Below are 20,960 nucleotides of genomic sequence, written 5' to 3'. Positions count from 1 at the left end.
GTTTTCAGAAAAAAAACAGGTTTCTAGAGCAGCCCCAAAACAAAGCAAAAAACCAAAGCATGTGCTTGTGCACAAACGGGTGTACTAGCTCAGTTACTTTCTTTTGATATCAGCCCAAATTACAGCCAGTGCACGCTAGGCCACATGACAATTCAAAACTTTTTGCGCAAACGCGGGTTTCTTGCTTGCAAGTGGGTATCAGGCAGCGGTTTCGCAGGCTCGGGCCCCCCGCTACGGTGCTTTCTGTCACAACCAACACGGCGCAGGCTCCTCCAGGACTGTTGCTTGGTTACATGCCCAGTTATTACAGAGCTGCCCTTAGCACTTGGTGTCAAGGTCAAAGCAATTGTTTCTTTACTTCCATGATGAAGTATCCTGTTTATGAAAACGTTATCTGCTTCCGATTTGGTAAAATATTGCATAGTTCAGTCAATCACCGCTGGCGAGCACTACAGAGAGACAAAGTGTGAGAAAATGGTCCGCAGCATTAATTTGTATCTTTGCTACACTGCTTTTTTCTTTGCTCCTCCTGTAACACCAGCTGCCTCTCAGTGACACTTGGGCAGCTAGGATTTCTGTCCTTCTTTCCAACAGCCCTGTAAATACGGCAGAGATTTATTACCCAACCATTCACTCTTCTACTTCTTCTTATCTCATCCCACCACAGGCAGAAGCAAAGTGACTGTTCTTAAGAAGCGTGCATTCCCCGAGCAGCATTGCGGGAAAAGCCAAAGCAAGGAAGGAATTTCCCCATCAGCTTTGAACACCAGAAGTTCTTGGTTCTCCTTTTCCTCTGCAGGCAGGTGCTGCTCTGCAAGGGCTGTGATTGCACACGGGCTACTCTTCACTCCTGAATATTTCATAGCCTCTGAGAACCACAGCTGCAATCAACTTGTAAATAATGAAATGGGCAGTGATAATACAGCAGAGGCAAAGGAGGCAATTAGGCAGCACTGTAGCTGTGGCTGCTTCTGCAGCAGAGCTGTAACAATTTATCAGATTATTTGATAGAATAATAACGCTATCAACTGTGAAATCAAGCACATGTTATACCAAAAAGCCCAGGGAGTGCCTCAGGTGGCCAATAAGAATAGCAAAAAAAGAAAATACATTTAAAAAAAAAAAAAAAAAACGAAAAAAAGGCAGAGCAACTGCTAAAAGAATCACATTGCACACAGGAATTCCACTAATGGCATTAATCACATGCCCTGTTATATACATCCATGGCAGAAATACCAGTAGAAAAGTGAGTTTACAAAAATGAGGCAGGAGAAGTTTTACAAATGCCAGCATGAAACAAAGAAAATATTTACTGTTTTTTTAACTGTTCTCACTTCAGTTTAAGTTTGTAGGATAATTTAGCTGATGTCCAAACTTATTTCTAACTGTATCATGACACTGGACATTTCAAACCCCAAAAGTTCACAGTCTAAAGTCATATTGCTCAGCCTCAGCAAGACAACAGCAAAAGACCAACAGTGAGATCACAATAACAGTGTTTCTCAGATACAACAAAGTTTAAGCATTTCATGTTGAAAAAACAGGATTGAAAAAGAGATGAAATGGTGAATATCAAGGTGCATAGAGAGGTGCAGCTGTGACTTAGGTAGGGCAGGTTCTTCGCCTCTGCTCCTTCCACTGCCTTTCCCCACAACTAGGCAAGGCGCGGAGTCCGCCTTCCTTTGCAGCCACTGCTCTTGCCTTTACTAACTGCTTTTCTACCCCACACTGTAAGGACTGGCATGGATACACTGGGAAAAGCATGCTCTGCATGCAAAAAAGGCTAGCCTGAACGATTCCTCCTAACCTCCTCAAGCAAGGGGGATTGCAGCTGAGGCAAATACGCTCTTGGTGTGGCTTTGCGTAACCCCGTGGCCTTCCGTGTATCGCTAGCACATGTAATTCCATTATGGCACAGCCAGTTCCTCGGCTGTGAAATATCAATTACACTTCAAGTGACTCTAAAGGCATGTTGGACTATGAGGAAAAGGAGAGGAGAAACAAGCACAGGCTAAAGAATAAACACCATTCTCCCATAAATACCGGTCTTCTGTAAGTACTGGTCTCCATCTAGCCTGCCGGCAATACAGGAATCACCGGGGGGGGGTGATACTGCAGGGGAATTAGCATTCCCTCCCCACAGATACTCATCAGCATGTGCCAGCCGAGCTACGCCGAGACCTGAATATGCCCCAGAGCAGAAAAGGGAAGAGCTGCTTTCCCCATCACACATTTCCCCAGGGCACCAGAGGAAACCCCGCTGAGCCCATGCTGCCAGCACTGCTTGGTCCTTCCTCCTTCTCCCTCCGAGCAACAAGGACCACAACCCACAGCTGCCGTCTGCCAGCTACACGTGTGTATCTCGCCGAAGTGCCACGCAATTAGCTGACCTAGCTCCACTGCTTCACTATGGACTCTCACAGGAATTAGCTGAATGTCATTCCTAAAATTAGAGAGAGGTCTGGATGCAAGAGTGCTGCTAGGTCCACTTGCAGCACTGCCCGGTGCAAAGAGAAGGCTCGACAGAAGCGGGAGATTCTTCAGTGGGATAGTGTGAACACATGTGCAGACAGAAGGGGGGCAAGAGTGGAAAATAAAATCACTCTGCTTTTTCAGACAGAACCTCTACATTCATGAAGGACTTCAATTAATCTTCGTCTAATCACCTTTTGCATGGTTCAGAAAGCACTTGATAAAAACTACGAAAATCCGGGCACTTTTGTAGAAGACACATATATTGCTATACATGAATGAAGATGATAAATACATTCTCTTCCTTCAGTTCCTTTGTACTATGTTCACACTCTATATGTTCATTTCTGTCCTCAGCAGCAATGGAAACTGGAGGGAAAGTAGATAGATAGGTGGATAATATTGCCAAGGAAATCTGGCATATCCATGTTCAGAGCAGAGGGGGAATTCAGCTGTTTCACACATCCCCGAAGCATCACCTGTCACTGGGAAAGAGATGGGCGTCTCTGGGTGATACTGCCCTGTAGTAATTCCTGTACTTTGATAATCAAAAGACCCCTCCTCGTGTTATTTTCCATCTGTCAGGGAAAAGATCACACAGAGAAACCTTCCAGCCAGATGCAGTCACCAGATATTCTCTTCAGCTTCCAGAAAGCTCAGCCATAACAGAGATGCACTAGGAGATTCATTTTCTCCTGCACATTCCCAGACGTAAATTACTCAGACAAACTCAGATTTTAGACTTTCTGTTTTTTGGAGATTTCAAATGACACAGCAAAACCTTATGCAGCTTTAAATAATGAATTTATAAAGCTGAAGAATTATTCTTTATAAGCTGAATCTATAAAGAATTATTCTTTTAATCACTAGGACACATCTCTTCCTTGGACTAAGGAAGCATACAAAAAAACCAAAACAAATAAACAAAAAACAGTAAAAACAGAAAGAGAGAAAACAACAACAAAAACCCCAAAACACATAAACCAATCTTGCAGTCCTTCCATCAAGAGATTCCCTGTCAATGCCCCACTCCAAATTTGCCTTTTGCCCCCGCATGCCTGCAGCAAGCTGCTCACACAGCTCCTTCCCCTGGGACCACTGACTCTACTGGGAGCCCTGCAAAGTTTGCAACGCCGTATTAAATCTTCCCAAGAGTAAGCAGTTGCCAACATGCTGAAAAAAAAAGGACTTGAAAAACTATACTGGCATTTCCTGAGGATAACAACCCGAGATGAGGCTGGCAGCAGCACTGTTTATTAAAGCTGTCTGGCACTTCCTTTTTTCGGAAACATTTTCAACTGTTTTATAATATGCAACCTCATGCTGAATTTCATTTCGGATATCTCCACCAAAATGATTAATGCATTTCTGAACTGCACTGTCCAGTTAAGATGCATTGTCATCCTCTTCTTTTGAAAAACCCTGGTATCTCTGTGCTTTGAAGAAGGGACCTGACATGACCTAGGAAGATGCTTCACGTCAGAGATGCTTTTTACTCCAAGGCAGTAAGGCGAGCATTAGTATGAAATGCTGCGCAGCTCTAGTCCCTTGGCACGTTTTAATTTTAGTATGTGGAACTGGCGTATGGAGCCCAGGAAAAATGATCGTGAGATTTATTTGTTGGCTGAAAAAGCTGAAGAAGTGGTGCTGCTGATGGCTGCTCTTGGAGTTGTGGGTGCATCAGTGTAAAATACTGTGCTGAAAACCTCTCACCTGACCCAATATCGAAGCGGTTTTTGAAGTCACTCTGAAATAGGGTCAGAGCAGCAGCCTCTTCAGCTCCTGGAAACAGGAGTGCGGGTGGATTTCACCTCTGCCGGATACAGTCTTTCTGATAAAAGCCAACATCATACAGCTAGTTAGAGCAAATTCAGGAGATGATCATGGGAGGAAAAAAGGGAATAGGAAAGGGAAGAGAACATGCAGAAATCTGCTAGTGGGCCAAAATATGCATGGGAGCACTTAAGTCTCCCCTCTCAGTCAGAGCACTAAGCAGTATAAAATGTACACTATTAATCTCAATGTCTACTTTAGGCAGAACAGAATAAGCTTAGCAAAGCCTGCTCCGAGAATTCCCCCCACATCCTGACGAGTCTTTGGCAATAACGATGTTCCCAGCTCTTGAGCCAAACAAAGCAGTGATGTTATGGCCTCGTATCTCCGAAGGGCTTCTCTGCAGCAGCATGTCGGGAAATTCAGGCTACTCCTCACCTAGAGGTTGTGCTGCTTTATCTGAAACCGAGGAACGAATTTCAAAAGCGCTGGTAATTTTCGGAGTGCTTTGTATTAACAAGGGATTAGATGCTCTGCCACAGGTTGGATCACTGCAGCTGCAGCCTCTGGCTTTTCTGCTTTTCTTCCCATGTTTCTCTAAAGGCTGATTCTTGCTACCTGCACACCGCTACTTTGCCCGCACAGTCCCGATGCGTTGGTAATAAGGATAAAAGACTAAAGCTCTCTGTGTTCCTCTGCAGATATCTCCCATAGCTGCTGCATTTGAGAAGAAAATAAACACAGGAGAAAAACTCTCTTCATCAAAAAGAAATCCACAGTTGCAAATAATTCTTCTGAAAGTGAGATACAGTGAGAAGTATCTAACAAAACAGCCAGTGCTTCCCATTAGCCTAGGCCCAGCTGCAGGGTACCAAGCGTATGTGATGTATTTAAGAACATTTTCCAAGCCCGATTCTCTTTCCCTTCTTTCTAATGGCTTGGCCTGACAGAGCTAAGCTGCCTCCGCCTTACAGAGCGTGGCAGATGAACGTGGCGCGCCGCAATCTTAGCAGACCTGAGTTTAATCAGGTAGCAGAGTTCAGAGGCAGCTCAGAAAAAAGGCGTCTCAGGAGGAAAACACCCTGCATCTGAGCTCTGTCACAGAGAGCTCGCGTCGGGAGATCTGCAGCCAAAGCTGAAAAACGCAGCCGCGCACGAGGAGCAAAACTGGACACTAAGAACATTTACCTTTTATCTGAGAATGATTCATGAGACACCCCTACAAAGTGTCAGGCAACAGCAAAGCAGTTCATCTACTATCGATAACCCAGCATTTCCAAGCCATCAATAGCCATTTGAGTGCTCCTAAAGTACATTCAGCTTCATCTCTATTCTTTTCGGTATTGAAAGACCTGGGACATATGCACAGATGTGGATGCAATGGCAAGGGAGTGCAGTATTGTATGTTTTCTTACCCTATCGCAGCGGAATCCCGTTCCGATGCAGCTACTGTATAATTTCAGTCTTGCTAAAAGCTGGAAGGCAATCATTAGCATGTTGGATATGGCAAGTTCATATTATCTATCTGGTAATTACAGAAAGACAGAGAAGCCTTCAAAAAATACCCTCCAACTTCTACATTTGTTACATACCTGATCAAAATACTGCCGTCATCACTTAAATTAGCACACCTCTCCCACAGAACACATTAACAGCTGTATAAAATGCATTAGATAATTATTAGAGGCCATACTATATTTTACCTGTCCCTCCAACTTCAAAAATAAAAACTAAATGATGAAAATCTGAGCACAGCAGAACATTTCAGTGACAGGGGTGACAAGCCAGACTACATGGTAGTTTGTTGAGCATTACTAGCCCAAAGGAACGCTGTCATATGGCTCTAGTTTTTCAAAATATGTATACCATTAGTCTGTGCTATTCATACTGCAGCCGTGTCAATAACATGCTAAATACACACCAAAAGATAATTCCATTCTCCAGAGACTGCTATATGAAAAGACAGAAAGATGAGAGGCAGAGAAGAGGGTTAGGACATGCATATGCATGCATATACAAAGTAATTGGGATGACTGGCCTGGGCCTCATTAACTCATTTATTCACGCTTATTATCAGGTAAAAGAGAGACAAGGAGGTAACAGGGAGATCACAGAAGCTGGGAGACGAAGGCAATAAAAAGAGACGGAAGCATAAAATGAAAAGCAAACAGGACAGGGAAAGTAAGGGCACAGAGCAGAGACTGTAAACAAAGAGGTTCAGATAAAACCAGTAACCAAGAGGTTACGCTGTGTGTACAAATGTATAGCCAAAAGCCCTGGGAGCCGTCCATCCTTGTGCAGGCTGTGGACTGCCCATGCGGCTCAGGGCCGATCCATTGGGGCACCACAAACTCCGGGAATCTGCGGGCAGCAGCGGAGCAGAGAAGCGAAGCGGAGCCACGCAGACTCTGGGCCAAATGACAGAGTTTTGTGGCACCAGGTCCCGTGGGACAGCCCATGGCTGCTTTCCTCTCGGGGTCAACTGTATTTTCCTCATACCTGCTGTTAACCAGTATTTTTTACAAGTGATTTCATGTTTGCAAAATGTTACACCCCAAACCTCCTGACTCAGTGGAAGTTTTAAAAAGGCCAGAGTTCAGCTCAAAGTTAACACTATATTGTTCGGTGCTACTTACCTCCTAGGAACCAAATGCAGCCTCCAGTACATCCCATTACTGATCCCTCACTACATCTCGAGCTTTTTAAAATGAAAAGGCAGCACTAAATTTAGAAACATATCTACAGGACAATGCGCATTAAGTTACCATATCCCCATATCACTCCCCCCCCCAAAAAAAAAAAAAAAAAAAAACACGCCAGCCCTCCAGATGCTTAATTATGCCTAATTATTAATTGCAGATGTTTTTTTTTTTTTTCATTGGTTGGTTGGTTGGTTGCATGTACAGAAAGAGAAGCCCATGAGGTGGCAAATTTGCTGAAATACCCTTTCCTTCTTTTTATGGCAAGAGGATATAACCCTTATAAAGGAACACACTCCAACGACGGAAAAAAAAAATCCCCCCTAAGGAAACCTCAGAATAAGGTAAGGATATGAAGACCACAGTAAAAACATAAATGCACACATACTGCTCAGTCCTCATTCTAAAACCAACATCAACAAACAAATAGATTCAATTACTGTGCCAGACACTAACCCAATGCAATGGGATTGGTACATATGTTATAACAAGATGCTTTGGAGTTTCAGCCTAAGCACATTTACATGAAGAAATCACGTTATGCAAATCCCTTTTCCACAAGTGATGGCCATACAAGAGAATAGAAACAGTGGTGCTGTACAGAGATTCATGATGCATGTCAGATGGGCAATTTAAGGTAAATCATACAGACATCAAACCTGGGGAGAAAGGACGTAGCTTCAAAATCATAAATAACTTATAAATAATGCAGCCATCTCATGAACTCCCCGAACAGACAACTCCCATTTTTCCTCTGCTTTCACATATCAGAGAAGTTGACCTTGGAAGCAGTTTTTGAAGACAGATACCTACAAAGCAGCAGCAAGTTTCTGGCACAGATGGACTTGCTCAGTGAGGTTAGTTACAGGGTTGCAGACAGGACTGCGTGATGCCCACCCAGGCAGGAGGAAGGGAGAAGAAGCCAAAGGACCTAAGCTGGAGCGTGCTGAGGAGAGAAACGCTTCACCAGGAAGCTCGGACCTTCCCTTGGCATCACCAAAAATCTGTTTAAAAATCACTGCTTTCTTCTGCCAGAGATCTGAGGGTTTTTTCCAATGAAACCCCAAAATGGAAGATCTCGGATTCATAAGTCCAGCTGCAGCATCCTGGGAGTTGCAACCTCCGTGTCAGCAACCCTGGCTCTCAAAGCACTGGGCTCTGCTCTACACTCTGAGGTAACACACCGGGATTAAACCTGACAAGTTCTTTCAGCACTTCTGGTTTTGTATCCCACCACCGTCTTTGCTATTCAAAGAAAAAAAAAAGGGGGGGGGGGGGGAGGAAAGGCAATTAAAAATTAAACTGACTTTCAACTTTTCCTATGTCTTCTCAGCTGCTTGGTGACCCTGCAGGCCACCAGTGCTCTTAGAGCCTTCTAATATACACAGTTCTTCATTTATTTTTACATTTCATTTTCCAATTAGCTTTTGATAATCCCATCACTGCTTCGTATCAATTAGCTACCTTTAAAGTATCAAAATGCCAAAATACGTCTTCTCACTTGTAGGAGTTTAGCATTTTTCATGAGCAAAATGGAAAAAAATAACAGCTTATATATTAAAAATAAACAAACATAGCACCAGATGTCATTTATACTTGTACTCACCTTTCTGCACAGAGGGACTGTATGCATTATCCCTTTGAAAGCACCGCAGTATATGATCATGTAAATTCTAGTGTATTAAGAAATCTACATTTCAGCCCTCATGGAAATCTTCAATAGCTGTTGTGCCTGGGCACCTTGGCTTGCCAACATTTGCAGGGTTTTGATTAAAGATGAGGCTTATTTCTTAATCTTCCTAAACATTATAAAAAAGAATTAAGTTCCATATGAACATCAATCCTGCTAAGCATTTTTTTTCTTCCCACAACACATACTTTATGTACCAAAAACAGATTTAAAAAATCTGTTTTCCGTAGGACAGAACTCTCTTGCTCTCCTTTGGTTATACTTCTTCTTACCCAAGTCTACATCCACTTACCAGTTCTGATCTTGAAAAATAACATTTCTTCCCATTTTGCAACTCACCAAGTTCTGATCCACTATGTCACTTAGGCAGCTGTTTGTTTTTTGAAGTCTCTGATATTGAAATATACCCAGAATTTAAAATGTATCTAGCTCTGTGCCCTTACTTTGGGGACAGCCTGTGTAAAAGCTTAGATTTTATGTTTTTTTTTAAAAAAGCAACTCTCCTCCTTCAATAACATCAAATGAGTTTTATTAAGACTGTTCCTCTCCCACCTCAAGAAGTTTTTTTCCCTGACCTCTTACAATCTCCAAGGATCACACCTGAGCAATAACACTCATACGGAGAAGACAGCACCGGTGTATCTAAGATCAATGTCTTTGTGATTTTTAAAAATCATGAATGGGGAATAAATTAAAATGAAAAATGCTTCTGTCTGTACTCTGTGAATGGAGAGTCGGGGAAGAAAAATAAATTGGCCATCATTAGTCAAAGGGTATCTCTACTCTTTCTGCCCTGTGACAAAGATTAAAGCTCTGCTTGTAATTAATGCAAAATTAGCTTGCAAAACAAAGAGAAAAAGCTGAGGTCACTGATAACAGCTCCACCGCTCCCACTTGTATATAAAGCAGTGCGCTTTGCACGTGCCGTTTCTTGACTGCTGCTAACTTTGGCAGAAAAAAGCACAGGGGCACAGCTTTGTGTTTTACAACAAAAAAAACGCTCTTTGGAGGTTCCTGTTGATAATCATCCCCTGCCGCAAATCGCAGCTGTGATAAAGCCAGGCTCACCATTGAGTCTGCAATTCCATGAACACTGAAGTAACACAACGCTAGCGACAAACGCTTCAAAAGCAGCTGGCAAGAACTGGGTTTTAAAGCAAAGGAAATACTTATAAAAAAAGCAATACAAGAGACTTGCACAATAAACATTATGTGTCCAGCACCTGCAGACCCAAGCACTGCTAAAAAGGGGATTTTAATATGTTTCATACATGAGGTCGTAACAGAGGTGAAATAACTGCCCTTTTGTATCTGTCCCATAGGAATCACATGAAATAATAGACATCGCTTCCTTGCTGAATAATCCAATAAAAATATAGGGATTTACTCCGTTAAACCCTGAAGGTAAGAAATTGAAATTCAAAACCAGATAACTGCACCAAACACCCAGCAATGCCAGTGCAGAGTGACAAAAATCCATTAAAGACGACCATGCAGAAGGCCAAGAAAAGGCGAGTTTAAGTCTTAAAGAGCATGACTTCTATTAAATGATGAACACTAATATTTCAGGGCTACACCGCGCAAGACTGATGGCTATCTGCAGACAGCTGAAGCGCACAAGATGCTGACTGTTTTGCATTCCTCCAGGCTCTAGTGAAAGGAAGCTTTTTCTACTTAAAGCTCTGGCTTTTTCTAACCGTCAGTGTAATTAAGTACACAAGTTAATATAAAAAATACCATTGCTCCATCAAGCAGAGCATGCATCTTGCTGTATGGAGCACAAAAAGGCAGCATTCTTATTCCTAGGAAGTCACAGCACCTAGTTCAGAAAACTAAACGGGAAAGAAGTTTTAAGAAAATGTTGATAACCATATTTCCTGAATAAAATATTCCTTCTTGACTGCTGATTAAATGCAACAAGTCTTGCTAACATTACCACTATCAAAGGACAAATACCTTAGAAATTCACTCCTCCAGGAGAAGCAAAACATCGACAAAAAAGATAAAATAAAGTTTCCCAAACAGTGGAACAAGAGCTCCCGAACCCCAGGGCTCCTCATTCCCAACCTGGACTGACACCTCCAAATTGCCCAGGTGCTGTTTGCCGCAACTCACAGAATCACAGAATGATTAAGGTTGGAAGGGACCCCCAGAGATCATCTATTCTAACACCTAGAGCACGTGGCACAGGGTGGCATCCAAGTGGGTTTGGAAGATCTCCAGAGAAGGAGACTCCACAACCTCTCTGGGCAGCCTGTTCCAGGGCTCTGCCACACTCACAGGTAAGTTGTTCTTCCTCATATGGAGACGGGACTTCCTGTGTTTTAACTTGTACCCAGTACCCCTTGTCCTGTCACTGCCACCACAGAGAAGAGCTTGGCCTCATCCTCCCTACATTCTCCCCTCAGGTGCTTATACATATTGATCGGATCTCCTCTCAGTCTTCTCTCAGCTAAACAGGCCCAGCTCGCTTAGTCTTTCCCCATAAGATAGATAGCTGAAAGGATTAAAGACACCGATTTCCCCACCATATACCTGGCTGCCAAGACCAACCAGTTCCTGCCGTGTGGGATTTTCGGAATGAGATGGACTTGTTAAAGAGAATTAAAGATGGAGCCGCAACTGAGCAATAGGGGTTTCGCACCCATAAATTAAAATGCACAATTGATACTGAAATGTAAATCAAGAGTAGGAAATTAAATCTTCTTGCTGTGAAGGGAAAGACCTGAGAGATTAATACTTTCTTTCACCTCAGTCAATAAAATTGACTGCAGAAGCACTTTAAAGGAGTTGACAGACTGTCCACCAATACATCCTGAAAGACTGAACTATTGTATCAAACTTCTACGTAATTAAAGTGACAGATATTTTCCAACACTTATGTACATCTCATCTATTAAATTGCTGTGAATATTTTTTTTCCAAACTGACTATTATGCCTGGCAACATTTAAAGGTCATTATACGTATTCATCCCACTTGACAACCAACAGCATCATAGTTTAAAAAAAAAAAAAAAGAAAATTACATCACAAGAAACAAACTGCATTAAAAGCTAATAGCTAAAGTACAGATTCATTAGAGGTGCTCTAGAGACAACTATTTTCCTAAGGCCCATATGCGTAATGTGACACTAGAACTCCCTTGAGTTCTAGTCTATAGAACTAATCTATGCAGAAGAGCTCGGTGACAAGTCACATCACGAGAGTCAAGCAATGGTGGTCACAGCGCCAGCTCACAAATGACACTACGAAAAAAATAACAAAGAAGTAAGTCGGAAAATGCCCCGTATACTTCCCATTTAACGGCCAGTGGGAGTTACTTGTTTTACTAATCCACAGCTGGCAGCGTCTGGGCTATTTGGGGCTGTGGACACAACAAGAAACAACCAATTTTGCAATAGCCTCCAGCTACATAAAGGTAGGAAAGGAGCGCGCTTTTGTCCGTGCCGACCGGGTGATTACAACACAGCCAGGAGGAGGCCAGAGCTATTTTCTGAAAAGGCTAAATTAGTCCGAGGTGGTGGCTCCAGAGCTGTGCACGTCACAAGTGGCTTACCCCTGTAACTAGGACAGCCAATTAGGAGGGCCGAGATAGCGGTAAAAAAAACGCAGCTTCCCGTGGCACGCTCGGCCCTGCCTTATCCTGCCTGCCTGAGGGCAGCGGGACGGCCCTCCACGAACAGCGAGGGCCGGCACTGCACGAGCAACCTGCCCACACCAACTGCAAGCTCGTCCCCACTGCTTAGGCACTGGGTCACAGTCCTGTGGAACACACAACAAAACAAAACACTTACCAAATATACTAAAAATGAGGCATTGGCGTGACAGTGCCTCCACATGTGAGACGGGATTTGCATATCCAGTTTCGTCTCTATATATTTTGCTCTCCTTTTTCCTTAGGCAAGCAAATCTATAAAGCCTCTCATCTAATGTGTTGTATTAATAAATGATGAAGCTACGAACAACAGAGCCTCAACCTTTCATGATGCGTGCCCAATTATTTTGCATTTAACAAGAATAAAGGAAAACAAAATTAATTTAATCTCGGTATAATTGCCAAATTAAATGACACAATCTTTCCTATTACAACAGATCAAAACAATGCATTTACGTTCACCAAATCATAGTAAAAAGTATACTTCTTCTCTGAAGAGCTTTTTGTGGTGTATTAGCTTCCATCCTTAGAAAAGGAGACAAAATGCTGCAGCAGAAGGCACTGCCTCCAATCAGTGCCTGTCTTCCACTGCTCTTCCCAAATCCTACTCCTATTGGAAGTCTTGCCTCCCCAGACTAGGACCCTACCGTCAGGCTGAGCCATTTCCATCTCACCATCCCTAGGCTTGAGGTCACCTTTCTCCATGCACCTCCTCCAGGCTGAAATCGTCCTTCTTGGACACGAACAAGCAGCACTCGAAGACGCCTCCCAGAAGACGTTTCTCAGCAGCCTCACACAGTGGTATCTGTCCTCGTGTTCATCCCTGGAAATCACAACCCTGAAGCAACCTAGGATGCTCCTTGGCTGTTTTTCCACAGCCACATCCCAGTAGTGGCTCTCAGCCATGGGCCAACAAGCATATCCAGCGCTTTCTCTTCTTCAGTCCCTTCCAAACTATGAGCCTCTAATCCCTTCGGATTAGCTTCAACTGTACAATTCCCATTGACTAATAATGGATTTTCCACTAAAGTAAAAGCAGGCATTTTGGCTATACCAATATGAATTAACAGATGAGAACTCTGCTAATCCTTTAGAAGCAAACTTAATCTTTTTGTTTATAGAGGAAGGAACAAAGGCTTTCTCCAACATCTGGCAGAATGTGGCTATTATTTTAAAAGATTTTTCTCACTTTTTCTTTTCTTTCTTCAAAACCAGTATTTTTTTGAAAGCCACAAACCTACATGACCCAACAGGTGCACACTTCTGCCTGATGAAAATGGAAGACTTCAAGCAACAAAGCCTGAAGGTGACAACTGGAATCAGCACATTGGGACTTAGATTTACTCCACACCAACCACTGTCACCTGGAAAGAGTAGGCTCACAAAGCCTTTATAGCATTTAGCTTTCAATTAAATAAGAGTAACATCTGAAAGCTGACATTAAAATAGCTGTAAGATTTGTTAGGTTTCTCCCTTAATGATGCGATTTGAACATATTTCCCATACATTAGCAATAGTTCAGGCTATTAAACTGGAAGCAAATATTAGCACCTTACAAGACTGTTACTTTCCTTGGCAAATAATTCTAAAGCAATCAAGTCATCAAAAAGATAAACTTCTGTTACATTAATAATTTTTCCTTTAAAATAAGATTTTGTGGGATCAAATCATATCCACTTTACTAGGTCCATGCGTAGCATAATGACTTTTTCCCCCTCCAAGAAAGGAAATTCAGCATTATGCTTCAGTGTCTGGTAAATACACTCAACCATGTACAGCCTTGCTCAGGTGAGAAACCACTGCTCATGAAGACTTGTTCCACTGCACTCAACAGTCTAAGAAAGGATACTTAGCAGCAGTAAAATTTGGAAGGCTCAAGCCCCAATATCACAGCTGTAATTGGTACTGCATGTCAAATAACGGTTAATAGGTGCAGGCGTTGCATTGATTTAGTAATTGATCACACACACCGCCTCTGCTACAGGACGGAAAGAAGCCTTCAACACAGCAGCAAAGCGGTTCCCTCCAAAACACGGCAGTGCCACCTTTCTCCATTGGGCGACAAAATGTTAATCTTTCACCACGCATTTCATTCCCGCTGCTTAGCTGGGTGACCTTCTGAAAGGAGCGATGGAGGCTGCCCGACACCTTCATTAAGGAAGAGCCGTCGCTTCCCGGGTTGCCCGCAAGAGCAATGCGCGCGGGAGGGAAGAGGTGAGCCTTCCAAGAAGTAATGAAGAGATTTGGTTTCCCTGTGTTGTCAATTATTTATGAGTAAATCTCTAGATGGGCACGTCCAAAGCTGAACGGTTTTTAATACGTTTCACTTCCATGCGCATGGCACAACACACCAGACACGAGATAAATTGGATGTCTGACTTCTCGTGGTGTCAGATAGTGAGCCGAATGCGGGTGTTAGTCAATCACAGCCATGTTTTTAAAAGTTCAGTATTCTGCTGGATTAAAAGCTATTTCATTAAATTCTTTTAGCACTCAAGGAAATCAGTGTCCATATTATTCCCTGCTCCTTACGATCTCAGCAAACAAAAAGCACATCCTGTAGAATTTCTGTAATTATGCTAACATAGTTGTCTAGATATTTTTATTTTCAAGGTATTCTAAATATAGTCTATCACCCTGCTTTGAATAAAATTTCCCCAAAAATTCTTGTTAAAAAAAAAACCCACCTACTTAAGTGCTTTTCCTCCAAAACGAAGAGTTTGTCCTTTTCCAAACAAGGCACTTAACGTATTCTATCTTTTAAACGAACAATACTTGTCTTTAAAGGACACAGTTGCATGCCCAGGACTGAGTCCGCGCCAGCTGTTCGGGTGGCCCCAGGGCCGCCCTTCAGTCCAGGTTTAGCCACTCCATGAGCCCTCGGAGGTGGCTCCAAGCACATCCAGGATGTGTCCTGCAGAGCAAGGCTCCCATCGCGCTGCCAGGCCAGTGCAGGCCCCGCAAAGGCAGCCGAGAGGCACCGATGTACATGGGAGGGGAGTCATTTTGGGCCCATACACGCTCTCCTCATGCAGCCTGCACTGAGCAAAGGGTCTCTGAACAGGGCTGCTCTGGAGGAAGAAGCCGCAGGAAGCTCTTCACGTGCTCTCTGCCCCTTCCCAGCAGCGCTCACCTCAACAGAGCAGCGACCAGCAGGACACACTATCCCCACTGTATCCTCCTGATTAAACCTCCTCAATTCAGGAAGAGGAAAAAAAGCCACTTAGCAATCCATTTCAGATTTGTTTGCAATACTTTAGAAGGTTTGCTCTGCACTCAGATGAAAGGAGCACATAAAGTACATCTACATATGCTTCATTACAGTGGGGCTCTTGAAGTGAGATGAAAAGATTTATTCTGGTCAAGCTAGTTTATTTATCAATATTAGCTAAGTTATATTTTCAAAGACTCGCCTTCATCATATTTACATGAAAGCAACACAGACTTTTTTTTTTTCACTTTAGAAGAGGTTTACATCAAGTTCTGAGAACCGGAAGAGGCCAAGGGAAATTTTTGTGAGAATTCTGGAATCAGTGATGAGCATAGGAACAATCCTTACCATTCTCAGTGATTTATGGGGGGCAGAGGGGAGGACTTTCCCTCCTGGAGTAATTCCTCCTCACCCTGCAGACCCAAACGGCCACAGACTGAAAGCGGATAATTGCATGAATCACCACGCAATCAGCAGGCAACGAAGGCTGGCAAACTTCCCCAGGAGCACAGCAAGTTAAAAGTGAATCACACCTGAAGCACAAGAGAGTTTAAGCAAACATGGTTCCCTAATGTTTCTTCGTCACTTGAGCAAGAACAGTTTTTGTTCCATGGGTTGTGCTGAAGAGCTCATTGTTACTGCTAACAAAGCGCTCAGAAACAGAGCACAACCGGCACGCTGCTAACTGGCCAACTCTGCTGTATGGATCCTTGGTACCTCCGACAGCAACCCACATAGACTAGGTCCTTGCCTGCCTCCAGTATGAATTTTCGCTTGGCTTTTGCAAATATTTAAATGGCATTCATGGATATCTTTCCTTCTGAGCTCATTCTTTCCCACAGAAAACTTGCAGGGTGATTAACAAAGCCGATCTTCATCCTTCACGCCGCCTGTTCATTCATCCTGTCTAAAATGAGCACTGCTTCCATATGACCCAGGAGGGCCGTAACAAGGCACTATTTATCCATTCTAACAATCCACCGTGGTTACTTGGGTTAAAACTTGGTTGCCCCATGCAGAGAGAGGGGAAGGAGTGGGGCCTCATTTCTGCCTTAGGAGCTGCCTGGAACCCCTTGCAGGAGCTCCTGCCACAACTGCAGCCACCAGCGCCCAAGGAGGCCACGCTCAGCCCAATCTACCTCCAAAAGCAGGGCACATCTGCTCTTAAGCCCGGCTCATTTTGCTGGTGCTGCCAACGGTTGCCTGGAGGAGAAGGCAAGCGGGATGCAGAGCTCCCAAGGGACCTCAGGAGGCCCCCAGTGCTGCACATGCAGGGATGCACCCAGGGGACAGCACTGAAGGAACCTCAACTCCCTGAGGTAAGTTTGTACCTGAGTCTTCATGCCTGAGCTCCCGCACCTTTGCGTGGCAGGATTTCACATCCGTGCGAGGCTGCATGAACGCACAGCGGTCGCAAAGCCTCACATCTGCTCCAGTCGGTGTTACATAACGGAGCGCGCATCGCTCGCCTTGCTTGCGTTTCAGCCAGCGCGAGCAGCGTGGGACAACAGGAGCATTTCAATGCACGCTGCTTCTCCATGTAAGGCCCCTTGCAGAACCTCTTCCTCCCACGAGCAGAGGCGCGCCGCCGTTGCGCACCCTCATGCCCACAGTCTACAGCACTGAGGCAGCTCACACCTCCCCAGAGAGCAAGGAAGGGTGCCCACCTTGGAAAAGTCCCTCTGTTTTCTAAGAAAAAAAACAAGTCCCGTTCCAGCCACTGAAATCTCCCAAACTTCTCCCAATAGCACCAATGAAATCTGCATCACTCTACCAATAGCATCAACGAGCTGGTGGGCAGATTTAATTCTCGCATGGCAATGAAGTTGACACTCGCCCAGGGAAGAGGTTTCATGAAATAAATGCCACTTGCACAGCCAATTAGGAAAACTCAGCTGCATTTGTGGTGGGCTCTGCTGAACAGCGCCTCTTTTCAGCCACAAGTCAGCTCTAGATTATTGAGCATTTCCTATTTGAAATCCAGTCATCGTTTTGTAATCAATATAACTTCAGCACTAGAATAAATTTGGAGCTGGAGTTATCTGTTTAAAACCACGCACGGAGATCACTTGCTGTCAACATTCACACTCATACGCCTGGCAATGAGGTTCATGAGGAACACTGTGCCTTAAAATACAGTGGATTTTGTGGATTTTTTTTCCCCTCATTAAGTGGCATTTCACTGAACAAAAGACACTTGAGATGCTTGAGTGTCATATCGCACAACCTTTACTCATATGAGCAACATGATTGCTGAATATTGATTATATGTTAATACAATCTTGTGTTGCAACACTGGTGAAAGGCAGAATTGTGCTTGTACTGCCAGCCTGCAGGACGCTATTCATATTGCGCTGGGGAATTTTTTCAATGGGAGCAAAAGACACTCAGCCCTGATGGGAGATGCTCCACAGGCAGCAATATTTGGCCCCTGCTAAAAGAACTAACAACTAAGTAATCGCGTTCCCAGTAAGAGCAGGCCACTTAGCTATAATAAAGCTGTGCATTTCACATATAGTCATACTTATCTGGACTGATTTTTTTAAAAATGTAAAATAAAAATCCCTAGAGTCTATGAGAACACAGAATACAAATACAATAATCAAGTACTTGCATTTCCATACTAGGAATCTTGAGCTGTGTTTGCTTCTGCAAATTCTCTTAGCAGGCACTGCTCAAACCATCATTTAACTGCAACAGAGACAGACTTCAACAGGACTAAGGAGGATTAGCTTCTGGTTTCACACAGAAAACCCTTATTTTGTTTGAAGTTTAATTTAATAAAATGAGATAGTCTGGATAAAAGTTAATGAAGCAAAGCTGCTGCAAGGGGGAAAAAAAATCTTTTCTGCCAAAATTCTCTTTGCTCTTTCTCTTTTGCATTTGTTGCTTAATGGCTCAGTATTATTTCTAAGCCCATTCCTTTTACAAATGTAATCAACTCAAGTATTCAGCACCGCAGATGATATATTTCTCTGCTTAAACCCGAATCTCTGAGGGACACATTAGAAAGGAAGGTTAAAGAGCTCCATCATTCAAAGCATTATAGCTCAGACACCTATAAATCATCATGTTTGTTTATTCCGATAATTGGGTCCATTAGCGTATGCAACATTCACTCCGCACAACTTTTTGCTATGACAGTTTGTCAGGTTTTTTTTTTTTTAAATCTTAGAAGCACTAAGAGAAATAAGTGCTCCAAGGAGCGCAACGCAAGCAAATGTTCCGCTGGCTCCAGGCTGCGCCTGCAGCGCCCTTCGCAGGGCTCTGGGGAGCGGACCCTGCTCTCCCCGCCGGAGACCCCTTCCTGCCGAGGAGTCCCGAGCCGGGGCGCAGATGCTGCGCGGAGGGAAAGCGGAGCCGCCGCGCAACGCGCCGTAATTTGGGAGCGGGGCCCGATCCCTGCCCGCACCTGAGGGGGATCCAACCGCCCCCCCCACCCCACCAAAAAAAAAAAAAAAAAAAAACTGAAATGGTCAAATGGCCGCCGGGCTGCGCCCTCCCTCGCCGCCCCGCAGCGCTGCGCGCCCGCGGCGGGGGGGCAACTGCACATATACACACACACATATATTTTATACATACATATGTATATGTGTGTATATATATATATACACGCATACATAGAGAGCACCACAACACGCACCCCGCACCACCAACTTCGCGCGCCGCCCCCAACTCACCGCGGAGCCCTCGGCGCGGAGGCGCCGTCCGGGGATGCTGCCGCCGCCCGGTGCGCGCCCTCCCGCGGAGCGCAGCCCGCAGCGGCGCGGCAGCGGGAGCAGCAGCAGCAGCAGGAGGAGGAGCAGCAGGAGCAGCAGCAGCCGCCGCAAGTTGCGGCGCTGCCCCCGCCGCCTCCCTCCTCAGGGGGCGGAGGCGGCGGCGCAGCGCGGCCCGCGGAGCGCGGCGCGGGCGGCGGCGCCGCACTGCGCATGTGCGCGCCGAGCCGCGCAGCGCGGCGCGGAGCGATGCGGAGCCGCCGCGCTGCGGGCGAGGGGCGGGGGCGCCGCGCAGCGCCCCGCGCAGCGCCTTTGTGCCGGCCCTGAGCAGGCGGCGGGGAGCAGCCGCGCAGCGCTCCGCGGGGACGGGCGGGGGACCACACGGCTCCGCGCGGCCGCGCGCGGGCTGCCCGCAGCGCCCGGGGCCGCGGAGCTGCGCGCTGCGCTGCTGCTGCTGGCCCGTGGACTGCGCTCCCCGGGCGGGCTGAGCGGGCTCCAGTGCACCTCGGCAGCCAGGCTGGAAAATGGGGAAAATCCTTCCTTCTTTCCTTCCTTTTTTTTTTTTTTTTTTTTTTCATCTTAAATGAGCATGACTACTAAGGACAGATATTATGACAAAAGAAACCCCAGGATAGCTATTGGGGGCTTTTTCAATGTTGTAACGAGGGCTTTAAGTGGAAGAAATAACCATATTTCACAGCATGGACTGTTGGAGTGAGAAGTACTGTAAAAGCAGAGACAGGAAAGGCTGCAAAAGCAAAATGCGTGGCATAGATCTCTCTCTCCCTTTTTTTTTTTTTTTTTTTTAATTGCACAATTGCTGTAAGTTTCAACCTGCATGCAAGGACTGACATAACACCAAATGAGTTTCCTGTTAACTTTCCTCAGTACAAATTCAAGACCGATGTTTGCTTTTACAGTAAGGTGTGTGTCACCTATGCAGCTGGCTCAAGGTTTGAGGCTGAATTTGAGTTTCATGCTCACGGAACAAGGACTTGCCCATGCAGGAAAGTGCTCTCTTTTGTTTTACTGTCTCTTGTTTTAAACCTGGTACAGCACTCCCAATATCATTTCCAGCCCTGCCTAATCTTTGGCAAGATTATACCTCAGTTAATTGCTTCCACGCACATCCATCCAGATGAGTGCTCAGAGCTGATCCTTCCCGTCATCTTTCAGCCTTTCCGGCAGTTGCAATCATTTGTTGATTTGTTTGTTTTTTTTTACTTCCCTGAACCTTCTTTGCTCACTAGGCAACATGGTCCATGTCTAATCTTGCAGTATGCTGCCCATCTCTGTTGTCTGCAGAGCCTGCTGCAGAGAAATGCATATTATTTGGTTATGTATCCTGTCAGCTCAGATGGGATCCAGCTGATTATTGTCATTCCAGCAGTCTGGTATAGTGTTTCTTCTCTGCCACTCCACTACCCAGCTCATTGTAGCCTGATTATGGTTTTTTTAGACTTTGTTCTATAGTTTCCTTCGCCTGTCTTGCACAGAATTCCCATCTAATCCTTCCATTAGTGAATGTTTCACTCTTTGTGAAACATTAACATCTGCATCCCCATCCCACATGGTGACTCTGTGATGAATCCAAGTATCTGAGTGACTTTAACTCTTTCCCATCCAAATGGGCCCTCCTAGGCAATGAAATTTGCACATAACTAGTCTTTAATCAGCTACATTAAGCCCTTTTGTTCTAGTTCAGTCCTCCATCATGCCAGACAAGTGGGTCATTCCCAAACT

At 44.8% G+C, this 20,960-nt stretch overlaps 1 protein-coding gene across 1 annotated transcript in view; it reads right to left on the bottom strand.

Moving 5' to 3' along the window:
* The window catches only part of PAG1 (phosphoprotein membrane anchor with glycosphingolipid microdomains 1), a 94,942-nt gene extending 75,718 nt beyond the window's left edge, over positions 1 to 19,224 (bottom strand). The window contains exon 1 of the mRNA XM_088522739.1: positions 19,182 to 19,224. The gene's annotated coding sequence lies outside the window, so the exon portion shown is untranslated. The remainder of the gene's footprint in view (positions 1 to 19,181) is intronic.
* Positions 19,225 to 20,960: the final 1,736 nt, after the last annotated feature.

This window comes from Tinamus guttatus, unplaced genomic scaffold (genome assembly GCF_059628265.1).
Source record: "Tinamus guttatus ecotype Peru unplaced genomic scaffold, ASM5962826v1 Tinamus_guttatus_pri_ptg000156l, whole genome shotgun sequence".
In the NCBI taxonomy this organism is placed as follows: domain Eukaryota; kingdom Metazoa; phylum Chordata; class Aves; order Tinamiformes; family Tinamidae; genus Tinamus; species Tinamus guttatus.
Note: the sequence above shows the minus strand (reverse complement) of the source record. Positions and strands in the feature narration are given on the sequence as shown.